Here is an 11120-nt window from a genome sequence, read left to right on the forward strand (position 1 = left end):
TCTTCAAACTCAAAATTCATGAGATTACCGTATTTGAGAGTGAAGATAGTGCGACCATGGAAGTGCTCCTTAAAGATTTTATGTTGCTCAAAATTTGCTAGAAGTTGCGCTAAGTCAAGAGGGTTGGACTCCAAGGATGAAGTTCCTTGCTTCTTTTGAGTCAAATTGGTGCGTTGCTTCTTTGTTCTTGAAGAGGAAGTCATGGATTGAGGTTTTTGAGTTTTTAGGTTTTTGGCTTTTAGAGAATTTGGGGTTTTTTGATTTAGGCCACTAAACACAAAAATGATGGTTTAGAAGTGTTTAGAAGTGAAAGTGTGATATGAATGCATACAAAAATCACTCAAAACGGATCAAAACTGAAGATTTTAGAGAGAGAGAAAGGTGATCACGAAGAGGGTTTGAAAAGAGGAAGAAGAAGTGTCAAAAAATGGAAATTTCATATAAATATTTTCACAGAGTAATCGGTTACTCACCTTTGAGTAATCGGTTACTCAATTTAAAAAATTTAAGAATTTCCAACAGCAGGTTTGGGTAATCGGTTACTGACCCCAAAAAATTAATTTTTTATGCAATTTTAAGCTATGAAAAAGATTTTTAAACCAAAATTTGAAATATTTAAACATAAATAAACATTTTTAAGTACAAGTAGGCATGAGATAAACATGATGAAGCACACATATAATCATATAATCATGTTAAGATAAGTAAGCTTCATCAAGAATGCTTAATTCTCGTCTAATTTTATAAAAAGGTTCTTTAGCCAAGGGTTAGTGAATATATCTGCTAGTTGGTTATGAGTATCAACAAATTCTACCGACACATCCTTCTTTTGGACATGGTCCCTAAAAGTGATGCCTTATTTCAATGTGTTTGGTTCTAGAATGCATAACACGATTCTTTGTGAGGTTTATAGTACTAGTATTGTCACATTTTAAAGGAGTGCACCCGAAGTCTAAGCCATAATCTCGTAATTGTTGTTTAAGCCACAACACTTGGGTACAACAACTACCTGCTGCTATATATTCAGCTTCAGCAGTGCTTAGAACAACACATGCTTATTTCTTGTAAGACCAAGAGACTAAAGCATTTCCCAAAATATGACAAGTACCACTTGTACTTTTTCTCTCAGATTTGCAACCAGCAAAATATGAATCTGAATAACCAACCAAATCACATACACTTCCTTTTGGATACCACAACCCAACGTTAGATGTACCTTTAAGATATTTCATGATTTTCTTAACAACAACTAAGTGTGACTCTTTTGGTTTAGATTGATAGCATACACACAAACATGCACTAAACATGATATCAGGTCTACTGGTAGTTAATAAAAGAGATCCAATCATACATCGATATTTTGATATTTCAATGCATGGCTTGCAGCCATCCATGTCAAATATTTTTAGCAAATCTCTGCAATACTTGGATTGACTTACGAAAATGTTATTATCAAGTTGTTTGATTTGTAGTCCAATGAAGTAATTTAACTTTCCCATCATAGACATTTCAAACTCTCCTTGCATCATGTTATCAAAATCACTACACAAAACCTCATTAGGAGAACCAAGAATAATATCATCTACATAAATTTGAACAAGTAGAGTATGATGATTTATTCTCTTTATAAAGAGTGTAGTGTGGGCTTTCCTTTGTTGAAGCCTTTTTCAAGTAGAAATTTAGTGTGACGATCATACCATATACGAGGAGCTTGCTTTAAGCCATAAAGAGCTTTCTTTAATTTGTAAATATAAGAAGAATGTTTGTAATGTTCAAAACCAGGAGGTTGTTCAACAAACACTTCTTCTTGAATGTAGTTGTTGAGGAAAGCAATTTTTACGTCCATTTGATATATCTGAAAATTCAAAGAGCAAGCATATGCAAGTAATAGCCTAATAGCTTCAAGTCTAGCAATCGGAGCAAAGGTTTCGTCAAAGTCTATACCTTCTTCCTGATTGTATCCTTGCACTATTAGTCTAGCTTTATTTCTAATAATAATACCATTTTCATCATATTTATTACGAAATACCCACTGAGTTCCAATAACATGCTTGTTTTTTGGTCTAGGAACAAGTTCCCAAACTTCATTTCTCTCAAAATGGTTTAATTCTTCTTGCATAGCAAGAATCCAGTGTTCATCATCGATTGCTTCATCAATCTTGAAGGGCTATATTTGAGAGACGAATGCCATGTTTAGACATGTTTTATCAAGCATTTGTCGGATAGTGGTACCCATATTTAATTCAGTAATAATGTTGTCAATAGGATGGTATCGACGAGTTCTCCATTCTTTTGGTAAATCTGAATGAATATGCTCTTCTTGAGATGGTAGGTTATCATTTATTTTCAATTGCTCAGTATCAGTTGTAGATTCAATAATAGAAATTTCATTTGAAGAAGAACTTGACAGTTCTTCCTCATCGGGAGTTATCACATCTTTTATCAGAACATTAGTTTCATCAAAAGATACATGAACATATTCTTCCATTGCTTGTGTTCTTTTATTAAAAATTCTATAAGCTTTACTCGTAAGAGAGTAGCCTAGGAAGATACCTTCATTAGCTTTTGCGTCAAATTTGCCTAAGTTATCCTTGTCATTATTTAAAAACAAAGCATTTACAACAAAATACATGTAAATGAGAAATGTTTGATTTTCTACCTTTAAAGATTTCATAGGGGGTTTTCTTAAGAATTGGTCTTACAAGAACTCGGTTTGAAATGTAACATGCAGTACTTACTACATCAGCCCAAAAATATTTTGGGAGGTTAGTTTCATTCAACATTGTATGAGCCAGTTCTTTTAAGGACCGATTTTTTCTCTGTACAACACCATTTTTTTGTGGTGTTCTAGGAGCAAAAAAATTGTGATTGATACCAAGATCATCATAGAATTCTTCAAATGAAGAGTTTTGAAATTCTCCCCCATGATCACTTCTTATAGCAGCAATTTTTAGTGATTTTTCATTCTGAACTCTTTTAGAATAAATGCTAAAGGCTTTGAATGTCTCATTCTTATGAACTAAGAATAGAGTCCAAGTGTATCTCAAAAAATCGTCTACTATAACAAGAGCATATTAGTTACAACCATAACTTTTTGTCCTTGAGGGACCAAATAAGTCCATGTGTAGTAACTATAAAGGTCTATCGGAAGAAACCATATGCTTAGGTTTAAAAGAATTTTTTGTTTGTTTACCCATTTGACAAGCACTACATAGTTTGTCTTTAACAAACTTCATTTTAGGTAAACCAACAACTAAGTCTTTCTTAATAAGTTTATTCAAATGGTCCATATGAATATGAGAAATTCTCTTATGCCAAAGCCATGAATCATGATTATCATTTGCAACTAAACATATTATTGGTAAGGAAGAGTCTATGTCAATCATATATATATTATTTATCCTCTTACCAATGAGTTTAGAGTTTGGAGAATTCTTACTTTCAATGATGCACTTATCTTGGTAGAATGCCACATGGAAGCCTTTGTCGCATAATTGACTTATGCTTAGAAGATTGTGCTTGAGCCTTTCAACATATAATACACCTTGTATGGTTGTTGAGGGTGGCTTGCCAATTCTACCAACTCCAAGAATTTTTCCCTTGTTGTTATCACCATAAATGACATAGTCTTTGTCCCTTGGAGTGAGGATATAGAACTTGTTTCTATCGCTCATCATGTGTTTTGAGCAACCGCTATCCAAGTACCATAAGTTGCAAGCGACTCTCAAATTTTCCTGCAAAACAAATTAAAAATATTTTCTATGTACCCAATGTGATTTGGATCCTACAGGGTGAACACATTTTTCTATCCATTTATATTGGGCAGATGCACACCATATTTTCTAATATGACATGTGTTAGGTGTGTGACCAATTTTATCACAATAAGAACATGCGGGTAGATGCTTATGCGTCCAAGATTTTATTTTAAAAATAGGATTGGTATGGACACTTTCTTTATGAAATATTATAGTGTTTTCCACGATTGTTTTTCCTAAGGCATTCCCATTTTTAGCCACATGACTATTTGCATAGCCAAGACCTCTACGGTCTGTTGAATGTCTTTGGACTTTTAGGATCTTGTCTAAATTGTGATTGCTCTTGTTGAGTTTATTAAGTTCAAGACTTAATGTTGAAACTTTAGTTTCAAGAGCAACATATTTTTGACACGAGGAAGAAGTGGGTTTTTCAATATCTTTCTTTAGAACTTTGTTATGGCTTTCCAACATAAAAAATTCATTTTTCTATTTTAGGAAATGTTTGGAAAGCTTAATATATTCTTGATGTAAATCATTGAAAGCATTTTGTATTGTGTGAAGCCATCAAGGAAATATGTGTTTGCTCCTTTATTCCGAGTTCTGCATTTGAACCATCATCTTTATCTTCTGATATAACATTTGTTCTTCTATGTTTCTTGTCCTTCTTTCTTTTGAAAGTATGATGCTTTTGTAGGGCTAGACAAGCACGTTTTAGATGATTTGGTTTTCTTCATATTGAGCATGTAGATTTTTGCTTTGATATTGATGCTTCACTATTTGTTGTAGACATTTGTACTTCTTTGGTTCCATGTATCCTTTCTAGAGTGTCCCAAATTTCTTTTGATGATTTGCAACTTGACACTCTAAAGAATTCTTTTTCTTCATGAGCTGGCATAAGAATGTTTTTGACTTTTAGGTCGTATTGGACTTTATTTTTATCTTCAATGGTCCATGAACATTTTGGTTTTGGTTGTTTAACCCTATTAACAACCGTGTATGGTATGAATGGACCTTCTTCTATTGAGTCTCATATATCTAAGTCTATGGATTCTATGAAGATTCTCATCCTAATTTTCCAGAATGCATAATGTTCTCTAATGAAAATCGGAGGTCTATTAATATCGGAACCTTCTCCTAGAAAAGACTTGGAGGCCATCAAAAGTGATAGGATCATACTTGAGAATAAGTTACCCAAAAAATAGATTTGGTGCTAATTGTAAGACTGAGATTGCAACTAACAGGAGGGGTAAATTAATTGACTTAAAATTATGGCCACTTTTTCTGCAATATCAAGAGTTAAGAGCAGCGGAAATAATTTACAAAAAGTAACAAGTAAATAATTGAAGAGATAAAGGGAGAAGAGAGTACACCATAATTTTATAATGGTTCACCTTCTTGTCCACCGAAGGCTACATCTAGTATTCTTGCAGCACAAGAGATTTTTCACTAAATATTATGAGTTGTAATTACAATATCTCACCCCGAGACCCCTATGTATCTTACACACTCACTAATACTTATCACTTTGGAAAACACATTTCCAAGTAATTGTATCCCCTTTCTTATCACACCCCACGAAAGAAAGTATTTACAATGAATGAAAAATTACAACAGCGGCTTGGATTGCCTTTACAAGTATGAAATGTAATATCACTTACAATCCAATAACTTTCTTGTATACTAAGTAATATTACTCAATAGGTTTTTAAAACTTTGAAACAATTACTTCAAGTAACTCAGAAAAATTCTCTTTTGAAAGTTTAAGAACTGAGTGCAAAAGTGCAGAAAAATAGTGAGAAAATTTTTCATAATTGTGTGAGAGTTGTATGAAAGTTGTGTATTTTGATTATGAGTTTTAATGCCTTTATATAGGCTTTCTGACTAGCCAAAATTCCTCTTTGAAAGGGTAGGAATTGATTGGAATGAAACCATGTCTTTTGGGTTGAAACTCATTCACTTTGAATTTGAAAATATGATGCAACAACTCTCAGTAACCGGTAACAATATTGAGTAATTGTTTACCCAAATGTTCTGTCCAACAGTGAATTTAAAACTTAGAGTAATCAGTTGCTCATATTAGAGTAATTGGTTACTCAAGAACGTTGAAACTTGAATAATCTGTTACCCAAAGTTCAGTAATGGATTACTCAGTTCGGTTTTTGTTGGATAACTGATTTCTCACTCGTGTAACTCAGATTTCAGTAACTTGTTACACAATATTTTGAAAATTGTTTTATTTAAACTTGAAGTGTTTCAATTTTCTTTTAAAATATTTTGTGCAATACTTCTATTATATATTCAAGAGTATAAGATAGAAGTACCTATTTAGACTTAGACTAAAAGTCTTGAATATCTTGAAGCTTGAATCTTCATTGTCTTCATAAGTATTCTTCATTTTCTTCTTTTTGGTGATGTTAGTGTCCCCATCAAAACCATATCAATGTGAGAATCATATATCTTCTTTGCGGTATCCAAACTCATAGAAGCTACGAGTTTGATGTCATGTTCTCAATCAAGTCCCTAGAAACTAATAGTTATTTTTTTAACCAAGAAATTGTTTTGAAAGGTTCTCAGTATTCATATAAAGTTCCACATGTAATTTGTCTTATGATGCATATGTATTTCCTTAAAGATGCAATCCTATATGCAGGGAAGAATTTCTCTAAGAAATTTTACTTGCTATCATTCTAGAATGTTACAAATGTAGGGTATAGAGAATACAACCAATCTTTGGCAACATCATCCGAGGAAAAGGGAAACATTGTGAGTTTGATGATCTCTCATGTGGTTCCTTGTGGTCTCATGCTACATCAGGGTATTCGGTGCACAAGGACTGATAATTAAGATCCAGAGTAGGAAGCTCATTTAACGTCCTATCTTGCTCAGCTATGATGGTATAGTTGATACTATGAGCACAAAAATTGTTAGTAGAAATAGAAGATATATGACTACTATTATCAAAGATAGAAGGTAAATGGTGACTCTTTTGGAAAAGGATATAAGATACTAGGATTTGACATTGTCATATAATGAAAGATATTAACTTTTTATCTTGTCTTATATGCGAATACACAATTTTTGTGGAACCAAAAATAAATTTTCAAAAAACAATAAATATTGTTTTTTATTTAATAAGTACTTTCAAAATAAATAAGATTAAAAAAGTAAATTATTGCGAGAAGGAATGCGTTTTTCTTATTAGCAAACACAAGATTTACTATTTTATTATTATTTCGGTCAATATTTTTATATACCATTACAATAATTTTTGTAAAAATGCTTTCCATAACTGAAATAATTATTTCATTATTGTTTCAGTGGAAATCATTTTTAAAAAAGATAATTATAATAGAAAATAAAATATAGCACTGACTCAAATAATAATAAAGAATAAAATGGTAAATCTTTTGTTTGCTAATTAAAATCACACATATCACAGTTTTAAGGTATAATTTCATGTCAGACATTAAGATTTTCTTGGAATTCGTGGGCAATTAATCAATAAGAAATCATCAAATCACACCTTATAATAATTCTAAAAATCTTAAGGATTAAAAATTGAGATATTAAACGAACTTTCCCCTCCTTAATATGAGATTTTACTTCACTCTAATGATCTTTTTAGGGGATATTTAGGTTGATAGAGAATTATCATATCTATGATTTAGTTTATTTTATTTTATCTAAATTTATCTATAGTTTATCTTCATTTGTTGGTTATTATTTGAGATTGTCATCTTATCATTTGTAATAATTTCCGCTTATATAATAAATTGTTTGAGACTTATTCATATTAAGTTTGACTAATTGTTTGTCTTCCTAAACTTCAACATGGTATCAAAACAATTTCATCCTCTGTGACCTATTCGATCACCATTCCACTGTCAAGATGCTGAAAATTATAAACTCTAATTAGTCATCTCCTTTGTTATGTTAGTTTTCATTCATTTTTTCCCCTTTAACCTAATAATTCCAAACTTTCATGCTAAGTTCATCCAAGTAAATAAATATCAAACACCGCTCTAATACAATAATTCACTTTCTTTCTCTATTTATATGTATGGTCCATCACACTCATGGTCATTTTGGTAATGCCTTTTATTTTTCTTTCTCTCATTGGTTAATTATGTTAGCGGCGATTTCTTTTTTCATCGATGATAATTACGATGGTGATTATGCTAGTGATTTCTCTTCCTACTGATGATCATTCTAGTAGTGTCTCTTTTGTCTTAGTGGTGAATTATATTAACAATGTTTTCTTTTACATGGATGATCATTCTCACATTGATTATATCTGAAGATTTTGTTGTCCACAACATCGTTCAATAATTTTTGTGTGGAACCCGTATATTTATTTGATTATTTTCATTTTTAAGGAATTATTTGTAACAAACTTAAAGCTTACTAAGCTTTAGCTTGAGGGGGCTTGTCAAAAGATATTTAGATTGATGAGAATTATCATATCTATGATTTAGTTTATTTTATTTTATCTAAATTTATCGATAGTTTATCTTTATCTGTTACTTATTATTTGAGATTATAATCTTATCGTTTGTAATAGTCTCTACTTATATAATAAATTGTTTTTGACTATCTCATATTGAGTTTGACCAATCGTTTGTCTTCCTAAACTTCAATAGATCTAAGGTCAAGCATAACTGCTTTTAAAAAAGAAGAATATCAAACCAACAAATAATTTTCTACCGAAGAACTACGAAGTCTTGATTCCATATTTCATAGAGGGATACGTAAGAGCAAGATCCTATCTTGTGAGACAAAATAAAAAAAAAAAAATATTTTCCCTTATTTTTAATAAATAAAATAACCAAACAACTTTGGATTTTAACTTAGTCCATATAATTAGTGGGGTTACCGTCTAGTTTGGGTGTACGTGGTGCTAATTCCTTCCCTCTGTAACCGACTCACGAGTCCAGATTTCAAATTCAAATACTAGTATATTCCTTAAAGATGGATTTCTACATTGAAACACAAAAATGTAGTGGCGACTCCAACCCCATCATATAACCAATATTCAACTAAAAATCGAGATGCGATAATTGGCAACTGCACTGAGGAGATTTTTATTAAGAAAGTCAATCCTAGAACCACTTATTGCATGACCAATAATACCCTTTCATCTAGTTTTATTATTTTAATTTATTCTTTATATATGTTTAGTTTTTTAAAAAAACAAAATAAAGCTTACATACTCCCCAACACACACAACACAACCACTTGTATTTCACACACACATGTCCTATACTCAGAAATTAGATATTTAGGATAGGAGGGACATCCTCTTTGTTGGTGTGGACATCGGGTCTCACTTATATTATCATAACAAACCATTTAGATTGTCACCAAGTATCATGAGTTATGTGCTTGGGGTATTAACATCTCTTTTCTAGATTATGGTAGTTTGAGTTTCTTTTCTTTATGATTTAATACAATTTGGACACCTTGGAAGCATAGAGGCTTGTAAAAAGCACAATATCGACACCAAATACCTTGCTATAGTGTTATGGTCTTTAACTGATCCCTAAAACCCAATGAGTGTACCCCATTTAGGACATAAGAAGCATGTTTTCATTTGTATCTATCAACAAATTTTTCTATTATTTATTTTTCAAAATTAACCTGGACTTCTGTCCCTTAAATTAAGTGATCCAACTATCATCCCAAGCCTTAATGGTATATGATATTATTGCACATTGGTATCCCTACACATAGGCACATCTCACTTGCATGCAAAATAAAGTGCCCTTGATAGGATCCACCGTCCTAGGGGTAATTTTCATTATAGAAAAACATGGGTAACTCATCTTTACCCCACATTACCCTAAACTATATGACAAATGTCAACCCATCATGACACTTCGTATGTTGTAGTGATGAGTAAACCACCCCAAGATACAGTCCATTATCATAAGGGGCGTGCATTTTTCATTATCAGACACTTCATTCATGCATATATTATCATGCATTCGCTGACATATGTACTCATTCGTTCATACATGCATACACTCACTTATTCATTCATATATGTGTGCACTCACTTAAGCATTCACTTGTTCTTCTGACATGCATGCATTGGAAAATAAAAAAAATCACCATTCCTGTATACATGCATTTAAAAATTAAAAACAAATATCATTCATACATATACTCACTTATTTATTCATTCATGTGATCAAAAAATGGATCTTTCAAACATTACATTTCATACATTACCTTATCATGCATTTTAATATGATATATCACCATATAATTTCAGTAATTATTGCAAATATCTCAATTCATTATCATAAAAAATAAAAAAATAAAAAATTTCATAGACACTCAAATATTTCAAATATATCATCTAATAGATTCATGCATTCTAAAACGTCTATGACACAAATTTGAAATTTCATTCATTCTCAACTATTCAAAAAAAAATATTGCATCAATTCCTTGGCTATATCCCATACACTCTTATGCATAATCTGAATAAAAAATTATGCATTGTCGTTTCATACATCCTTAAATAAATTAAATGTATTTTCAAATGGATGTCATGTATTTTTAAGTTGTATAGGCTCAAGGTTAGCATTACTTGCATTTTATTCACCATTTAAAATGATAGGTTGCATTTCATTCCATTAACAAGGATAAAAAATACCCACTTCATGCATATTATGTATCAATGAAAATTTCATATTACTAAGCGAACTCACCAGTTAAGGGTTGGTTTTAAAGGCATTATTGCTAATCTTGATTGAAAATAATCCTGATTGAAACTGAAGCAATTCAGGAAGATAGAGAGGATCCTAATTTATGATTGAGACTTGTTGAAAGGTTTATTTGGGAGGAGTAGGCCTTCCAACCTCAACAAATCGTCCTAGCAGTAGTGCCAACTTGTTGAGAGCGGAATTCCTCTTCCTTGGTGTGTTTTCCTTTTTAATTGATTAAGTAAGTGAACTCGGTTTTATTCTTTGTTCGCCATCTCGGCTTTGTTGAAATAAATTACAACGTCGGTATAATGGTTTCAAGAATATTCTAGTTACAACTTACTTTTAATAATCACGTGAATAAGTTATTCATTCTTTTCCCCATCACGGCTTTGTTAGAATAAATTCTAATGACGGTACAATGGTATCGAAGCAATCCCCTATTACATAATTATTAAGTACCTTTGAATATCATCTCAGTTTTGTGGAATAAATTCCAACACCAGGTTAATGGTATTCTAATGTACAAAAGTGATGAATAGTTAATTGTTAGAAACAAATAAATAAATAAAGAACAAAAGAATAATAAATTTGAGTGACCTTTATTTATTTACTCCCTTTTGGGTTCCTTTTATTAACAAACCAAACTTCTT

Source organism: Lupinus angustifolius, chromosome LG06 (assembly GCF_001865875.1).
Source record: "Lupinus angustifolius cultivar Tanjil chromosome LG06, LupAngTanjil_v1.0, whole genome shotgun sequence".
In the NCBI taxonomy this organism is placed as follows: domain Eukaryota; kingdom Viridiplantae; phylum Streptophyta; class Magnoliopsida; order Fabales; family Fabaceae; genus Lupinus; species Lupinus angustifolius.